At 41.5% G+C, this 18,541-nt stretch overlaps 1 pseudogene; it reads right to left on the bottom strand.

Moving 5' to 3' along the window:
- Window positions 1-4,647: 4,647 nt before the first annotated feature.
- On the bottom strand, window positions 4,648-14,131 carry LOC141944156 (aldo-keto reductase family 1 member B1-like; annotated as a pseudogene).
- Window positions 14,132-18,541: the final 4,410 nt, after the last annotated feature.

Genomic DNA, 18,541 nt, shown 5'->3' with positions numbered 1-18,541 from the left:
GAGCCTTTCTTTCATGCTAAAAGAAAATGTCTGATAGAACAGATCCATGTCCACAGTAGCAAAGAATGATGAACTGATTTATCAGGGAAAAGGGGTAGAGAAAATTGGCAATTATCTCACTGGAGAAGGCAAGAGACCTTTTTGAGAATTTTTTTGTGTAGCAGAGGAGGATACAAAAAGCAGCTGGAATTGGCATCTTGCTGGTTGGAGGTAGGATACCACAAACAGTCTTACAAGCACAGTATGTTTCAGGTTGCAGTTGATGTTCCTTTGGGAGAAAATGTCTTGACTTCTGATATTGGAACATAAAATACCCAAGCCTGCCTGGCTGGAATTGCTTTTTATATCATGCTCGGTAACTTTGTCTTTGTTTCTCTCTGGGGAAGGGGAGGTAGGATCTCTTTTTTCTTGCTGAGCTCGTGAGACTGACACAAGTGCATACTGTAACATTTGTGCAGAGTTGTGAAATCCGGTGCATAGGAAACTATGTTATTCAAAACAGGAAAAGAAAATCCTGTATTTGGATTTTTAATCTGTATTCACTATGTTGAAGATATGACTAGAAATCTGGAGTCTTTTGCTTAATTGGGGCACAGAACAGTTGACTCAGGACAAATGATTTTATCTTTTTAATCACTTAATACTCCCCTAATTTGTCATCTATAAACTCTGTCAGTAACTATCCATCATCCCTCCCTCTGCCTTGTCCTTGGTCACTTAAATACAGAGCCCTGCCTTATTCTGGCAGGACCTTGCTTATTTAAGCTGAGAGGCAACTCTTAAACTTGGCAACATTTCATAGGCCATGTTGTTCTTGCATTTTGAGTTGTTAAAGTGCATGGTACGTGACCACTAGTACAAACATCTGCAAAACTAATCTTTTATTTCAAATTCTTAAGCAAAAAAAAAATCAAGCTGAATATACAGTCTAGCTTTTCTGAACTGAAATAAGCCTGATAACAAGCCAGCTGATAGCTGCTCATAAGAACAGCTGAACTGCTAAATATCTACCTACTGCAGCATCCTGTCTCCAACTGTGGCCAAAACAAGTTGTTGAAGATGAGTAAGTTGAGCGTTGTAGTGGTGTGTTCTTTAAATATTCTGACAGCAGTTTAAGATCTTTCATGTTTAACAGCCATCAGTGAACTCTCTTCCTGGTTCAGTTACCTTGTGAATCTGTTACGTTCCAGGGGAATGATATTTCACACCCACACATCTTGGGAAAAATTGTTCTCATTTGTTTTGGGCTTTGCTGCTAGACTCATTTGATGCTGCTGGTTTTTACAGTGGAGGAGATAGCAGCTGGTCTATTTCCAGTCATATTTTCCCAGCTGCTCCAGATTTGGTAAACTTCTGGCATAGCTCCCTGCACTGGTGTCAGGTCAAGGAAAGTCTTAGTCTGCTTAATTGCCATCTGTATAAATTATTCGTAAGCCATTGATTATCCTAGTCAGTCTTATAAATCTTTAAGATATAGGGGAAGGCAAGGACCAGAACTTTTTGTGCAGGATTGAATGCAAGAAGTTGATGGAATGGCTCTCTGTTTCTTTTGTTTCTCACCATGTTTCCTTTTGAATGATACTGAGCTCAATATGGGAGAGCTTGGAATTATAATAGATGGAAAACCTGAGCAGCAATAATCAACAAAGAGTTTTGAATTTTACCTATTGTTGATTACCTCTACATTATCCTGCTTTCCCTCTAAAACATGGACATAATATTTTATTTTTTCACCCAGCCTCTTTGGAACTTTTAATGAAGGCTTGGCTATACCAGAATGGATGAACTGCACAATAAAAGCTCAAGTCATGGGACAGCATGTTGTGATACAAAGGCAAAATGCTAAGCTAAGGTGTTTTCCATTTACTGGGTTCAGTCCAGTAGCACAGATAATATCACTGCTGACTAGGAAAGATGTGTCTGCTGGTTTGGTCTAAGAGCACTGTTACATAGCTGATGGAAACTTATTTGGGAATAATATAAACCTCTTGCTGTAGTTCCAACAAAGCTGATGATTTTGCTGCTGAGGAAGTAGGCACACAGGAATAGAAGCTGCTAGTCCTTCAAGAAACTTACTCCACTCCCTAGAACTGGTCATGGTGACTTGAGCCTGTTTATGCTGCATCTGACACTGGGAGAATACTCATGTTCTTTTCCTGAAGCATTTTTTTGTAGTGTGGCATGTTCTCTCCTGGCTTTAAGAGATAGTCTTGTGATCTTCAGGTCTGTGAAGTGCTAGTCCTGTGGCCTCTTGCACATCTGCTCCTCATTAGACATTGATCCAGCCTGGGGATTAGTAACTAACAAATGCTCCACAAGCCACTGAAAAGTATGTGGAGACAGACTGTCACTGCATGTATCCTGAGGCTACCTTGATAGCAGCATGCAGTTGAATTAGTTACAACCACAGAAAAGTGAGTGGGTTAAATGGCCATCAGTATGCACTTGCTTATTAACACAGGGTTCATGAATCTGAATATGGAGACTAGAAGGTTTCCAGCACTTGTCAGTGTGGCAGTACCTCTGCTGCAGGTTCCTGCACTGACAGAACAGATAAAACCCTTTAGAAGACAGTTGTAGCTTGTCCCTTCCTCTCTTCTGCTGCAGTTATCTGATCAACAAAACACTTGCTCTTCGTTAGTCAACTGAATTTAAAACAGTAGTAAAACAAGGCTAAGTCTCTACTCTAGCCTGTTATGGCAATTTTTATTTTCTTAACAAGCAGGTTCTATGTAAAGCAAAGTCTGAACTAAAAAAAAAAAAACCAAAAAAAACCACACAGGAAAATAAAAAAACCCACAGAAGAAGCTGGAAGATTTTTGGAATCCTCAAAGCCAAATACAAGGGAGATCATGCTTCATGGTTTCCTCTCTGCAGATAGCAGAGGCAATGAGAGATGTAGAGAGCAGTGCCCTTGGGCCATACATGTTGGGGTAGGTGAAGTGGTGAAGCTAGGAAGTGTGCTTCTCCAGCAGCTTATAGCAGCAGGCTTACTACTGTCATAGGCAGCTGTGAGGCAGCAGTGGTGTGCTAGAAAGGCATATTGTCCAAGTCATAGGCCTGCAGATCTGCTGTAGAAGTGAAGGTACTTTATTTCCCAGTAACTGACATCACCCAAATTTTTCTCCTTTTACCTTTGCTAAAGTTTCTGCAGCTGAAAAAGATCTATTGTCTCTAAAACAAACGGACAATCTCTGGCTTCTAACTTGTTTTGAATTTTTTACTATTATATGGCTACTGTGATCATCTAGTCTGACTTCCTGCCTACCACAGTCTATAAACATCCTGTAAATAACTTCAACTCTGATAGCTGTGATTAAATTGGAATGTGGTTAGAAAATACCTATGAAGTAAAGAATATTTGAAGATAGGCCGTGCGCCACAGCCTTAAGTGGGTATTGCTCCTACTGCTGTAGCCTGACAACCTGACCGCAGTCTGAATGCCTGGAGCAGAGCACCTTCCACATAGCTCATTTTTTTACTGTGGCTATGATGATATCCTGTAACTGACGTTTTCAATTTAGCATGTTCAGGAGGAGGAAAAAAAGAGTGCTTATTACAAGCACCTTCCTGTCCATACCACTGCACTGTAACTGTTTGGTGTCAATTGCTGATGTGTTTTTCAGACCTGTTTCTTTAGAGGAGTTGCTGTAGGAAATCCAATTTGACAGAATTGCTTTGCCATTTCTAGGGCACCTGCTATTCAAACATCTTGCAAAAGTCTAAAGTAGCTCAAAGATACGTCATCATTTCCTTTATAGATTTAAAAACCTCAACTACAAAGAAAATCACTTGGAAAAGGATATCCATGAAGTGTATATCCTAGCCCTGAACATTAATTACACAATTGTCCTTCCTCTCTGCAGGCAGTGCTGATCCACATTGTTCTTCTGGGCTGGAAGAGCCTAAAGCAAAACTCCTGTAATTGAGTCACGTGTTAGAGTTCAAGAGCAAGAAGTCTTGATTAACAGACACCTCATTAAAACTCCAGCAGATGCATGGTCTGCAGTAGCACTGACTTTTTTTACCAGAGAAAACAACATACAGTGACATCCTCTGAGTCAGAACACAAGCAGACAGTATCTGGGGAGCAGTACAAGAGAGTGAAAATCTACTGTTGGCTTCTATGAAGCTGCCTAGCTTTTCTGCTTGTTAAATAACACAGTTGCCAAACAAAATAATTCCTCTGTGTCTCCTTTATCAGACTTTGGATTTGCTGGGAGAGATTCAGTCTTAACTACAGCCATTCTACTGATAAAGGCAGTATTTATATACTCTTGTAGATATGATAAACCAAACATACAAATCTCCCACCAGTTTATTAGTTTTTCGCAGTTCATAAATAGGAAACCTCATTAAAAAAATGGATCCTGCAGCAGTGTCCTTTGAAAAGGTTACACTGAAATTACTGAATTAAGAATCTCAGGCAGCATAGTCTTATCTCATAAAGATCTTCTGATGTTAAATGGATTGTCTTATATTAACATGAAAGATAGCATATATTTTGCCCTTTTGTCCAAAAATACAACCACTAGAAGAATCTAAATTTCTCTAAAATTTGTCAGGATCTATATGACAAAAGACTGCTTTTCACAAATCCCAAAGATTCAGGTTTATTAAACTTCTTTAACTATCATTACTAAATGATAAAAGAATATATATTTTGCTGCAACTGAGAATTTTGCTACAACAAGCACAGCAAAGATACAAGTAAAGGGCTGATATAACTGTGGTTGATAATAAGGGAAGCAAACACATGCATGCTCAAAGATCACTTTAGAATGCCTGTGAGCTACCTTCTCCCATCTTGTAATATATATTCCACTTACATTGTGATTTAATACACATGAAGTATTACAAATTGCTTGATACAATAATATCCTGATCCCTGGAGCATCTGAAAATTACGCCTATGTTAGTCTTCCAAAAAAGGATAGTCCCTGTGACTTTTGCATCTAGAAGAAGAGAGTATGATTAAAACACTTTAAGGATCTAGTCTTAAGGCTAAGAAGAAAAAGCTTTTTTTGTCTGACAAAAGCTCTGCAGAGATAAAACTGTGAACTACAGTAAAAACACTAATGTGAGTCTGCTTAGTTTACACAGGGCAGTGGAAGTTAATGCTCTGTAACCTTCACAGATACCAGTGACCTTGTTCTCAAAAGATATTGCATCTTTTGCTTAGTTGAAGTTGCCAAACTTCGCCGTGATATTAAACCTCTCTCGTGAACTCCTAAATCTGCAGTATGCTATTAGATAAGTGAGTAACCTGGGAAAACAGGTTGCCCACATAGATATTGGTAAGTCTGTATCTCACCATTCTATTATCTAGATGCTGGCTTAATAACATCGGCATAAATACATAGGCACAAAAAACCTTACAACTCTCATTCTTAAAATGGAATTTATTCTTATATAAAGTAGCCAAAGAAAACAGAAGAAACAATTGTCGCCTATTTATTTTGGAGTTTCCAGCTGATTTTGATTTTCAGACAGCCGTTTGATACACATCCGTTACAAGATACCTTAACACACAACGTACCTGCAAAATTCCCAGTGCTACCAACCTGTACAAGATGGGCATTGCTCTGATAAACCCTAGTGCTGGATTCCAGCAGATACAGATGTGACAAGGTATTGGCTAAAGTTCCCTCTCTCTTTTTGTTTTTAATTGGGGCTGTCAAATACTGTCTGTTAAGAGGATATCTAATGATAATCCAGTCTTGCTGAAACATGGAGGAGGAGCTACTCACTCGCTTAATGCACAGATACAATATTGTTCCTTGAAAGCAAGGAAGGTTTCCATCTCCTCTTTAACCAATTCAACACACCTGAATAAAGGTCCCAAACAGCTGGGTTACTTCAGTTTGCAAAAAGACAAGTGTAAGTTCATTTGCAGAAAAAATACCAAAAACAGAAGTAGGAAAGCGTTGTATTTGTTGAAGCACTAGAAAGTGTGCGACAGATGCACATTTGTCATAAAGTTACAGTGCTGGTGGGGTCTAATTGCATCATATTTATATCACAAGGCGGAAAAGTTAATCTCTCTTACTTGATGTGTTCTAATGAAGTTGACTTGGCTCCTTACTTTTCAAGTAACTTTCTGCATTCATAAAGTAACCTACATGCTATCTGACAGACAAAAGGTTTCATCAGTTCTAAGTATGAAGAGGGTACTGTGTTCCAATGGCAGAGTGGATTTTTCTGTGTAAAGTTTATATTAATAATTTTGTAAGGTACCCCCTTAAAATTTTCCTCAGTATTACATGGACTGACAGATTCGGCGATTACACTCAGGTTTCTTTGAATCTGGAGCTGGATAAGCAGCTGCAGGAACAGATAGGGAATTACAGCTGAGAAGTTCTGTCTGCCTTCTGAAATCTGAAAACCATATGTGCCTACATGGTTACACAGAACAACTCTACTGATAATCAGAGATGGCTCACATAGGAAAAGCACTATAGTAAACCCTTCCTAATTACTACATGAGCTCATTTAATCATCTGTCTCTGGAGTTGTGATGACAGCATGGGAGTGCATTGAACAAGAGTTCAGGATTGGCCAGGGATGCTGTGTGTAGAAGTGGCTAGTGTGCCCATTAAAGCCCAAAGCCATTGGTAATCCTCTGTCCATCATTATAACTAATGTTAGAGACAATATTTTTTAAAACATTACAATGTGTATGAGACACAGCTGGAACTCAGCTTAATACCTCTGTATGTAGCATAATACCTCTGTTACTTTAGCACAAGCGGGAAAAATACATGTCACCACAGAAAATACTATGACAAGTATTGACCTGAGCTGGGCTTTTGTTGTACTTGAGTGCAATTTCCTTAATTTGAGGATCATCCAGAAGGGAAGTATCCTCAGGCTCGGACCTGTGAAAAGAAAGAGCAGTCTTCAGCAGTTGAATGGCCCACTGTCTTCTCCCTCAAGCACTGTAGTGTAAGAATATTATTTAAATGATTAGAAAGTATCATCTTGCACGCTTTAATTCACCATCTTCTTATTGCTTCAGTCCCTGCTTTCATTCTTTTCCTTTTACCACAGTTTGGCACATGAGAAGAGGCCTGTAGTTTCTAGTATAACAGGTCACTCTAATACATTTCAGTCCAGCCTGGGATCAGGCCAGGAATTTCTTTGGTCCAGATCCCAAACATTTCATCTTGAGAATAGGCAGCTGTCATGTCCTTCACAAGCACAGCTGCTCTGGTAAATGCCCTGTCCCAGGTCAGAAAAAGCCATGAAGACTGGTGTAAAAGCAAAATTTCTTCAAGTCATCCATTTAAAAACCAAATCCATTTGTCTCAGCAGGACTGCAAAGTTGCTGTTTTCATAAGCATGTGTTGCTTTGGTTTTTGGGCTTTTTTTAGTTCAGACATTCTCTTACATGTTTAATAAGCTCACCCAAGCTCAATTAAGAATTATTTTCACTACTTTCACCAACCAACTGATCCTTTTTCTCCTAAATATGAAACTCCACTAACAGCATGGATATGAACTAGTGGACTGAATAGCACAATAAGCGTGAGAGGTTTCTGTGCATGTGTCATTTTTAATGAATTAGTAAATATTTTTCTAATTACATCAGTTTTACTCTGTGAGGGTTTATCCACATCCTAAGAGTGGTTTACTTTATTGGCTCCAGTCTGTGTCTAAGAAAGAAGTCTCACAAAGCATTCTTACCATGGCCAGTTGGGCGCTCCAGGGGGACAATATGCAGTGACAGAGATCCGTTTGGACTGGCAAAACTTCATCAGCTCTTCCTGGGGAAGAGAGGGGTGGCTCTCAATCTACAAAATAAATATTAGGTTTCTTCAGAAGCAGAAGGTACTCCAAGGTTTAGCATCACTATGGTGACCTACCAAGCCCCCCATCAGCTTTGAAAAGGTTGCTCTTTTTGGAGCTATAGAGTTCTTAAGAGTCAGCCAGTGTTTCAGATGATTTCCCCTTCTTCCCAACCCTGCCTCCAGCAAGGCCCAATCTTCACAGATTAGTTTCTCTTTCCAGCTGCCTGCCTCATTTTTCATGACCTCTCACAGTCCCCGTATCAGTGGGCTGAAAGGTCCAGTTGTGCACATCCAGATGAAGCACCCACTCTCACATCATCCAATCCTACCTATTCACCCCAGCAGTGTAGCCTGGCTCTGGTCCTATCTATTCATGCAGCCTCTTAGGGGCTGTAGGAAGGAAGGGTAAGCCCCGCCACATTGCCCATTGCAGAGCTCAGCCCTCAGCCTGCACGAGCTCAGTGCTGCAGTCAGAAGAAAGGTGAAGGTTGCACTTTCAACCCAGGAGTGCCGCAGGCTTGTGTGACTGCAGCTTCCTGTGCAAGGAAGGGCACAGGTATTCTGCATCTTTCATTACTTTGTGATTTAGCCAAATACAGGTGTATTCCCACAAAGAGATGAAAAAGCACAGCCTTACCATGAAAAGTATTTTACTGCCAGAGATGTTCCATCAAATACACCTGTCCCAGACAGGTGGGATGTCAGTACTGATGAATTTGAGAATGATTTATCTGATTATTTGCAGATTTGTGTCATGAGCCTGCTTTGCTCAGCAGCCGATCTGTTTGCAGTTGGAGACTCCAGTGGCCTTCACCATTCCCACATACACTAGGTCTTCCATAGCCTCGAAACACTACAGAATCAGACTTGCTATTGAATTAAGATTTTTTTTTTCATATGGAAAAAATACCTGCACAAAGACCTCAGTGATCATAATGGCTGGGATCCTCTTCTGATGTGGTGTTAGTACAGTACATTGAATGGTGGGACCTTGGTCAAGACTCAGGCACTCACATCATATATCATCATACAAATAAATAACAGCATTATTCAAGATTAACAATTACTACACTATTATTATTTCAGTAGAATTCAACTATTTTGAAATATTATCCCCAGATAGACCTTCTGCTCATAAATAAAAGAGAGGTTTTTTTAGGATAATTCCTCTGCTGCTAAGATAATTATCCCGTAATAAAAAGCATGTCATTTGGAACAGAGCGGCTTGACAAGGAGCTGTTCTGGAAGAGCTAGAGCAGGACACCTGATCATCAACACTGCTTAATTTCCCAAGGAAGATGTCCCATTTAGCGGTGGCAGTGCTGTGTTCCCCCACCGCCACCTATTTTCTTTCACAGTAGCAAACAATAAAACAGCTAGACAGCCCTAATTAAATGGGCACCTCCAGCAGAAAAGAAACAGGAGAAAATAATCCATTGCCAGCCTTTAGAGCAGAAGATACACCTCTTCCAAAGAAGAAATCAATTTTATTTGAAGTTGCTATCATAAGCTGCAGCCTGAAATGTCCACTTTTTTCCTTCAAATAAGCAACAAAAATGTGCCTTATTCTTCATCTGACAGAAGGAAAAAAGCATCAGCAAATTCTTCTGACTCTGGTGAGTCTCTTCTTTTCTTTTGACCTGGCCATGCTAAGCACTCAGTGAGGGTGGAGGGGAAAGGAAGCCCAAACCATCAGCCAAGCAGAAATTGGAACTTGCACCCAAGTCTTGTCTCCCATGCAGCCTGTGCTCATGTCTGTTTGTGGTGCACACACAGCTTTAGCGAAGGACTTTGGGCAAGTTGCAGTACTTTCTAGAGGGGGGAATTTTGGATGGTCTGAGTACCTTGGCACAGGCATGTTGGCTTTCTTATGGTCTGGATAGATCAGGTGCAATGAGGGATGAGCATGGATACAGCTAAAGCCACCGATAAATGCCCAGAGTGTGGTGTGGGGACTGAAGCAACAGCATCTGTCAGCTCAAGCCACTGCAGCAAACACACACAGTCAAAGATTTCCTCTTGCCATGCCCACCCAGCCAGTTTAGTAAGCAGGAGACTTAAAAATACCTCAATTTTGGCAAAGTAAGACAAGAAAGAGCCCAAGGGCACACAGAAATCAGCAATCTGGAATACTTCACATGGGAAATTCTCTTAGAACAGTTCCCAAAGTGGAAACCTTTAAGTTTTCATGCTGTTATTTCAAACCAGCAAGAATTTTTCAGCTTGTGAATGAATGCATCTCCCACATACCCAGAAAATCTGTATTGCTGGGAATGATCATGCCATTTCCATCTGCAGGAAACAGCTCCTCTCCTGCCTATGATCACAAAAGAAAATTGTGTTTAAGGTAGGCTGAATTGCAAGTAGTTAAAGAAATTACTTAGAAATTCTACAGGCAAGTGGAGCTGGAGACATGCTACATATATTGGCTTAGCCTGTGCTGGGGAGAGAGGTGGCCAAAATCAGTAATCTGTACGAACAGATTAATAATCTTCAACAAAATCTGCCTCTTGAGAATCTGTCCTGCAGGCAGAGGAAGGTCAGACACTTTTATGTGCCTCAGTCAGGTTGGGGGAAGACCAGGGATGTGACTTGATGGCGAAACAAGGATTTATTTAACCTGGGGGAGAGGAGAGCAGAGGAGAGAGGAGAGGAGAGGAGAGGAGAGGAGAGGAGAGGAGAGGAGAGGAGAGGAGAGGAGAGGAGAGGAGAGGAGAGGAGAGGAGAGGAGAGGAGAGGAGAGGAGAGGAACTAAGTAATTCACAAGTGTTTGATCCTGGACAAGCAAATGACAGCCAAATCCCAGGCTTTCAGAAGAATCTGGTCGGTATGGTAATTTGATCCATGACATGGAAATGCTCTGCAGGGTAAAATAAGGTGATTTTTGTACTACAAGACCTAGTTTAAGCAGCCATGACCTTATCTTTCCTCCTGGGCACTCTGTGCAGAGGTTTATCATTACAGCCTAATGAGGTTTAACAACACTCCTCATTAAAGAGGACTAAGGGTACGTCTGGTCCCAAAGGAAAAAGTGACAGAGCTCTGACAGGTGACTCCCAGGAGTCTCAATATCTTGTCTTAATATCTTGAATCCCATGGGCCAGTGTATCAGGTAGAGATCCAAATAATCCAGTTGGAGGGCAGCAAGTGTTTTCTGGCCTGGTTCCTTCACCAGGGGCCTCTCATGGAAGGTGGACCACAGCTGTGGGGGTAACACAGAGCCTGGGAAGCTGCTCTCCTAGCCTTATGACCGCAGAGCATCCCTGGCAGGGAGACACACAGTGCAGACTCAGAGGCAGCTCATGATTCACATCTTGTCTTGAGGAGGTGCCACTTTGGTGCTCCTTATTTTATCTGCGGTACTGTCAGTTAAGTAAAATGAGAATGAGATACTCTAAAATTCCAACAATTTATACAACGATTAAATGAAATGAATCAAAAAAGCAAAACTGGTGAAAATCGACCCACCAGCTTCCAGCAGATAGAAGTTACTTTATTTTTCCTACTATTGTTATTGGGGGAAAAAACAAAACAAAACATAACATACAGGAGTTAACAGACTGAGGTCGGCAGCACAGCGGGAGCGACCACAAATACAATAGCCTTGCTTCCTATCTCAGAGGCAACTGAGAGCACGGCCTCAGTTCCTGTCTCCATGGCTGACAATGGATATGGACTACAAAAAAATCTCTCTCAAATCAAGGCTTTTTTTTTTTCAAAAGTTGACCTCTTCCTTCCCTCCATCCGCAAAACACTTTGCCCTGACAGAGGGGAGTTAATTCTCTGTCCAGCTTTACCTGCTGGCAGTTCACAGGTTGGGACCTTGTCTCTCCTCCCAAGAGCTGTCCTCATGTGAGACAAGTTATCCAAGGACATACCTTACTGACAATAAAGAGGTCTGCTTGCCTCACAACATCCTCCTTAATTTTTTCTTGTAATGCATCCCTGATCTCACTCTCGTTCTGGCACAGGTAGGCACAATCAAAGTGGTGGTACCCAACATCAATGGCAAACATCACTGCATCTTTCACTGTCCCTTGGGGAGACTAAAATAAGAAGAGACATCAGTAATTCAGTAAATAACAGAAAAATAAGTTTGCTATTCTCCAAATCTGGAGACTTTAAGACCCCAAATAATAAGGTGTTCCAGTTTGGATCTTGCTTTTATTAGTTTTCTGGAATAAAATGGCCACAGGAGTCACTGAGCTGATCTGCCCTTTTCTAAGGATTGAACGTTCATATTTGGACATCGGCCTATCACAAAATAAGTTCTAAGTTGCCCAGAAATTAAAAGCAATTTTAGTGTGAGATACTAGTGACATGAGGAAATGGATCACTTCTGGAAAGCTTGCTGGCCTTGCACACAAACAAGTCGGCTCTTGTTGACACAGGACAAGGGAGGTGAGAGGATGGGAAAATGCTACAGACAGTGCCACCTCCTGGGTAAAATACACAACCTGATATTTAATAGCAAAGTAAATCACTTCAGGTTCTTGGCTTGGAGACACTGAGGAGTTGTTTGATGACTGGATACCAATTGGGTAAAATGGCACATCAAACAGAAACATGATTCAAAACCACGACCACCTCCTACATCTAACTTTATTACATCCCCACCCATCACCATTTATTTTTTTATGATTTCACTTCTCCAAGTATTTCCAGTCGAAGGGTGCTTGGCTGGTTCACCTAAATAAAAAAAAAAAAACGCACATAGAAACAGCAGTGCTTTTTTCCACAAGACTACACATAACTCAATAGCCAGTTTAAATTTTTACAAATTGTCCTTCTTGCAGCCCCTTTCCTCATCCCACCCCTTCCTACGTACGAACTCTGCAGCTCCTAGGGCGGCATGGGAAAGCAGACTAACAGTGACATGGGCCTAACGCTGGGCATTATAGAGTGCCTTGTCTCTGGGTGCTGCTGCAGCATGGGGAGGTTGTCGTGCAGGAGCGGTCGGCATCACTTTTGAGTGAAGGAGTCGTCGGTGGAGAGTAAAGGTGACAATATACCCTGTGATTACACAAAACTCTCTAATGTGAGATGGTTTTTAGAAAAAATTAATCCATTGCTTCATTTTACATGGTGCTCACTGAACAGGACTTCAAATCAGAGTGGCTGGGTAAAGGGGAGGCGCTGTTGCCGCACCGAAACGCAGGGAGTCACAGCTGAAGTTGCTGTGGGAACCTTGAGATCAAATAGCTTTGTTTAAATATTCGCAGTGGGTTTGGGCCATGTTTTCATGGCATTAATACAAGAGATTTTTGTGGTGGCACAGATCACGTGTCCAAAATTTTCCTTCTGTTTAGTCCTAACCAGTTCCTGTTAGCATCTTAACAGGTTCCTTCAGAGAGCTCATCCATCATGGTGTCAGTTCCCTAAGAGGCCCCACACAAGGCACGCTTTGTTTTTTTAAAGCCTACTTAGTTACTTTAGGCCTCTTAGTGTCTTTTGTCATCAGACCAATCAAGACTTAAAGGGTTAAACAAACCCAGCCCCATTTGTGCATGAGTTATGTGATGATTAGCAGCAGCTGACCTAAAAATATAGCAAGAATAATTTCAGATGCTTCTATGCTGGACAGTCTGGACAGTGTTTCACAGAGTTGGTAGCTTGCAATTCAACATATTTAGTTTCCAGTCTCAAATCCAGGCGATGATCCACCTTTTTTCTTCTTTCTTAAGAAGCTCACTTTCTTAAAATTTTCAGCTCATTTCCAGACTCCTTTTACATTGATAACTCAGTATATCATTAAATCTTCTCTCTCACCAGAAGTCCGTTAGATAACATTTGCAGGTAAGTAACTACCCAAACTGTTTTCCTCCAAGGTGCTGCATACTCATCTGCTGCCATACAAATAAGTTATCCTCATTCTCTAAGGAGTTAATGTATATTCCCATTTCCAAATCCACTCATTGCCACTTAAGTTCCCATATCTACGTGTGACATGCTGGGATATTAATACCCAGTGCCAAAAAAAAAAAAAAGATAGGCAGAAGTTTTTACTTTTGTAGTATGTATTTTTTCCATAGCTAAGAAAAATCTCCTTCTACCTGCTCACTACCTGCACTAAGTGAGAACTACCTGCTCACTTAAAAAATTTCCTGAAGGACAGGGGTAAATACCTGCATTACCTGAAATATTTCAAAAGGCAAGAAATGCCACATAGAGGATTTGCTGCTTTTTCCTGACTTGAAGAGGAGATTGCTGAAAAAGTCTACCATGATTTTCAGCAATTTTCTGGTGCCACCTGCGTGACCAGAGGCACAGGAATGAGGAGAGGTCCCCAGTCCCAGGATGGGCATCCTCGCATGGGTGGGCAGCTCCAGGTAGGTGGCCATGCACGGTCCTTTCTCAGCCACTGCAGGCAAGGAGAGGCTGCAGCCCCTTGCAAAATTTTTCAAATAGGCTTTGACCTCCCTCCTGCCTCCTGACTGGCTGCAAAGAAGGAAATACGAGCGGAAGTGCTATAATAAGCAAGAGAAGGCAGGGATTTTGCCTTTATCTCACCCTTCAAAGAATTTTAAAACTGATTGTGGGCTCCTCACATGAATTCGATGAGTAAGCTCGTCATGCCAGTTACACATATTGCATTGACTGAGGTGGCAGCTTTTTGTATACCTCATAGTCTCTGCTTTTCTGCAAGAAAAGTGGTATTTGGGGAGTTTGCACACACCTCAAGAACCAGTTCTCATCTCACCTATCTTCTCCTGAACACATCACTAGAAGAAGCCACAAAGCTGTTTTTTTCAGGAGGAAGCACAGATCTGTCCACAGGAGGGATCATTGTTAAAAAAATTCCTAATACTGCTTCATCCCCACAGCACTGGGCACCCATGTTATCCACTGCCCCATTATAGCCTATGGTTTGTTCTCACGAACTGTGGGATGGCAGCACACGTCTCACTTTCCTGAATGGTGACACCAAGTTGCCTGGTGTTTGTGGTCAAACTCACCATCAAAATTGATGTGCCACAGGGATTCTGGTTGATCTCGAGGCCCCCAGCCCCCCGTGGCTTTTGCTCTCAACCACTGTACAATGAGTGTTCACTTAATTCATATACCATCCTACGCAAATTTTTTTCTCAGCTGTCCATCGCTCCCATCTTTGTCATTCTGCAACTCCACAGTCTGGCCTTACCATACAAAAGTAATTTCTAGTATCAGAAAATACATTTTACAAACTTTCCAGCCTCAGCTTAAGGACGTATCAGCCCAGTAAGGATGTGAATTAACACCTTCATTGAAGACACATTTAAGTTTTCACTAGGGTTTCATCTGTTCAAAGGTCTTCATACCTGTGGAGAATATTTCACTTTGATGTTCAGCTTCTGAGATAGAATGATGACTTATCTATAGTATAATTTGCTGTATTACAAAATATTTTAAGTGAGATAGTAACTCCAAATAATCCCCCTACATTTCTCAGGATTAATATTAGCATCCCTAGGATGTGATAATGATATATTGCCAAAGGTCAAACCACCTGATTGTACAACACATTTGAAATATTCTGATCAAATTTTGTCGGTATATTTAAAATAATCAGGTAGACAGTGGATTATATCCCCATTCGACTGTTAAGGACAAACTTTTGGAAGCATTTGAACATTTCCACAGTGTGATTAGTCAAGAACCACAGTGACAACACAGTCCTTTTAAGGAAGGGTTCCCCCTACTTGAGAGAGAAGCTAAGAAATAAAGCTTTGTCTTTTCAGGAGTTATTGTGTTAGCTCTGTGTGACTCTTCCAAATCAAAACTACTTAATCTGCAAGACTGATAATCGTTAATGGCACACTATGGTACACTTGTGTCTCCATGAGCAACCAACGTGGTGTTTTCTATACTTGCCCACTTTTCGGAAGCCAAACAGCTTTGGATGTCTTGTCCCTTGACACTGTGTTACTGCTACTTTATGGCCTTTTCTGTTTGCATGCTGTCCTACATTAGACTTTTTTACAGTCCACAATTAAAAATCCTTTATTCTGCATAAACTGAAAAAACAGTTTCACAAGGCTCAGTAGGAATAGCAGCCTGCTCTGGAAAATCCAAAACCCCTCACTTTTATGCAGAGTGGGTTTGACCCCAGCCTGGAGGCTCCTGAAGGCTCCAGAAGGAGCTGGCATGCTATCTGGTTTCAGAGCCCTGACCAAAATTTTGCAAGAACTCATTTTAAAGATAGGAGTGGTAGGTGTTTATTGTTTATCCAGCCATTAATGAACTTTTCCTTCCCTTTTATTTCTTTGCAAAACCAGGCCCAGGGTAACACCGTGTTTCAACAGGCAGCATCCCAAACACCCAGAGACCAGGGGCAGGTCACTTCGTTCAGGCACTTTTTACTGTGCACAGACCTTGCATGCAGGATATGCTCAACCTGAAAGCATAAACCTGTTGTTTTGAAGTTAACAAGGGTAAAAGTCAACAAAGTCAACAAGCCTGAGAGGACACGAGGCTGAGCATGAGCATGCTCAGCACTCCCAGGGCAGACACCCAAAGAGGCCCAGCAGGCCTCAATCAGGTGGCCAACAGTCCACCCTGCTGCTCGCTGCAACAGGTCCCCAGTGATACCAAACTCTTGTCCTCCAGAGCCAGATTTCCTTTAGGGCTTTGTACCTTTTCACATTGAGTACTTTTCCTCTTGTAGCCTCAAGTCATTGCTTGTGCCCATCTCAAGCAGCAGCCCCTCTGCCTGCGGCCTGACCTTCTTGCTCCCCCATCCTACAGCTCAGCCTTTTCCCCAGTGCTCAGAGCCAGAGCTGGCCTGGATCATGGGCACCTCAGCCGCTTGTCCAAGGATTTTAATTGAGGTGTGCAGGTCGCTGCAGCTTTGGGACAAGCCAAAGGAAAACCCTTTTAATTTTATTTCTGAGGTCAAACATACCAGGCCTGTTATGCCTGAATTCTGCAATGAAAGCAACGTTTAACCAGCAGTTGTACTGTTCAGTTCTGCTATGTAGAGATTTGATGCACTTATGTGGGTTTTGTCCTTACCTGTGAGAAAAATGGATTATATAGAGGAAAGATAGATGATGACCATGGCTCTCTGGATCATCCACCTGACACCCTGGTCACAGTGACTGCCAAGGTACCTGTACAACTGGTCTGCAACCCAGGATGGGAAGAAATTCACTTCAGCTCATTGCAGAAACTAACGTAGATTAACAAACTGGCTTTCCAGTACAGCTGTCGTGTCCCCTGTCCTTCAATGACGTGTAGCCACCTCCCTAACAAGGGGGACTCTCCCAGTTCCTCAACCGCCGCTCTGCCCATCACAAAGGCAGACATAAAGAGTGTTATCCCATTCCCTGCTCCAGCAATCCCTTGCACAGCAAAGCACATTTTCATACTGGATTAAACTGTATCCCACCAGCTGGCAGAAATTTCAGTCATTAGTCTATTTAGGAAAACCATCAGAGTATTTCTTAAGCCTGTGTGAAGGTCTTAATTTACTTTGCCTTTAAGTCTTTCCTCAGTTTTTCACAGTACTTACGACTTTTTCCTTTAAATCAGGTAGATTTAGCTAAGAATCATTTCTTTTCTATTTTTTTCACTTCATATATGTCAGGAATTTTTATTATCTATGAAGCTCTCTAAAGCATTGGTGACTCCTGGGCACATTTCCACAGGCAAATGCAAACAGTGCTGAGCCTGCCAATTTGAAGCTGGTAAAATAGAAGCCAGCCATGTGGGAAACAGCATGGAGTCAGAGCTAAATAGCTCCTTTCTAAAAACTAATTGGTTCATAAAATACCTTTGAAAGGCTGTTTGAGGTTTCTGTTTGCACTTGTAGGAAAGTGCTGCTCTCTGCTCACAGCTTCAAGCCCAAGCTGTGTTACAGAAGAAACACCAGCATGGTCGTTACTGGCAAAGCTGATCCTGGCTTGACATCGCCAACATGTCCCTGGGAGAAGCGTGGCCTCAGTCAGGGCAGGAGACCAGGAAGATAAAGCTGTCTGAAAGGCAGCACTGTAAGAAATGCTGGGGGCCAGCAAAGGGACAGCATTGGGTGGCTTCCAGAAAAAACTGAAGCTGTCCTCAGGGAGCAAAAAAAGCAGCAACTGCCAGTGAGAGAATCTGCTTAGCAAAGGTTAAACCTGGTGGAGGAAGATGCCTTTGACGACAAAACTACCACCATTCCCCTGCAGGAATATTATCACAGGATTCGCTATTGGAATCTATCAATCAGACACAACAGATTATTGTGATCCACAAAATTATCAGTAAAGCCATTATTATTAAAATTACTAGTAATGCTAAGTCCTAATATGATTTACACATTTCATCATAGAGTAACTAGTTTTATCAACCCATGTTTCTTAATCCTTATTAGAGTAGGTCCTTTTTTGAAGGTCTTTTTTAAACGTAGATTTCATGTGCAGCATTTTTGTGTAAATACCAATGATAACTAACTAGTTGATAAGTGACTCTTACAGATTGATACTGAAAGTATCAAAAAAATATTTCTTTTACTTTTGTGTATAATTTTGGGATTTACAACACATTGAAGTTTTAGTGATTATATGTGTGTGTGATATATATATTATATATATTTACTTTTTTCTGGGTTTCTGTGTTTCTTGGAGGTGGGGAGTATCTGAACGTAATGAGGAGTCTGTCAGAGATGAAGCAGAGAGTGTGTATTTTGCTACTGCTCCTTCCCTTGAAACATGGTAATCCCAAACCAAACAAAAAACAGAAAGGAAGAGTTTCCAGGACCTACAATAATCTCTCCACACAGGTACTCTTGGCTT

This window comes from Strix uralensis, chromosome 5, assembly GCF_047716275.1.
Source record: "Strix uralensis isolate ZFMK-TIS-50842 chromosome 5, bStrUra1, whole genome shotgun sequence".
Taxonomy (NCBI): Eukaryota; Metazoa; Chordata; class Aves; order Strigiformes; family Strigidae; genus Strix; species Strix uralensis.
The sequence above is the reverse complement of the archived record's forward strand: the minus strand, read 5'-3'. Positions and strand labels throughout refer to the sequence as shown.